Here is a 680-nt window from a genome sequence, read left to right as displayed (position 1 = left end):
TTGAGGGCAGGTCTTATATGCCACAAATGGCAGTCGAGTATCCCGCATTTGGGAACATCTTAGGCGTCAACACACTCGAAGTGCAATGGGATAGCCTCGTTCTGGGAGAACCACCTTGGTGATCATGGCGTCTCGCCTGCCAGGTGAGTGTGATCCGTGGAACGAGCAAAGGCGGTGATTTTCGGTGTTAGGAGCTTCAGAATTCGCTGCTTGTAGCTCTTGACTGCGAGTCTGCTGACCCAGCTGCCTGCAGATTTACCTCTAGAAAGGCCTTCTCCTGCAGGGCTTTGTTGGAAAGATGGTCGCGTGGAGGAGCCATATAGTGGCCCACGACACCCAGCAGCTCTTCCTGATCCTGCTCCCCTGGCATACTCCTGTTCTCGTCCGCCTGCCCAGCGGTTAAGCCAGCCCAGCCCTGGCCTCCTTAGCTAGCCTCGAATAAAGAGGGAGCATAAGGGGGTGCTATAATTCTGTGGAGGAGGCATATGCCCTACCTCCGTTGTCCCATCAATCCCTCGACAAGGGAGATGGCTAGTGCAAAGCACTGGGGTAGGAGTGTTAGCTCCCTTGGCATTCAGCCAGTGACCCCTCGTTTTCCTGGAGGTTTTGTAGCTCCATGACCTCCTCTGGCTTGGGGAGACAGACATACGTGTTTTTGCTGTCTCCAGCCTGTTCCAGTG

The 680-nt window shown here is 54.9% G+C and overlaps 1 pseudogene; it reads right to left on the bottom strand.

The window, feature by feature from the left end:
* On the bottom strand, nt 1-151 carry LOC129715963 (U1 spliceosomal RNA; annotated as a pseudogene).
* Nucleotides 152-680: the final 529 nt, after the last annotated feature.

The sequence above is a fragment of the Leucoraja erinacea genome, unplaced genomic scaffold (genome assembly GCF_028641065.1).
Source record: "Leucoraja erinacea ecotype New England unplaced genomic scaffold, Leri_hhj_1 Leri_1551S, whole genome shotgun sequence".
Taxonomy (NCBI): domain Eukaryota; kingdom Metazoa; phylum Chordata; class Chondrichthyes; order Rajiformes; family Rajidae; genus Leucoraja; species Leucoraja erinaceus.
The sequence above is the reverse complement of the archived record's forward strand: the minus strand, read 5'-3'. Positions and strand labels throughout refer to the sequence as shown.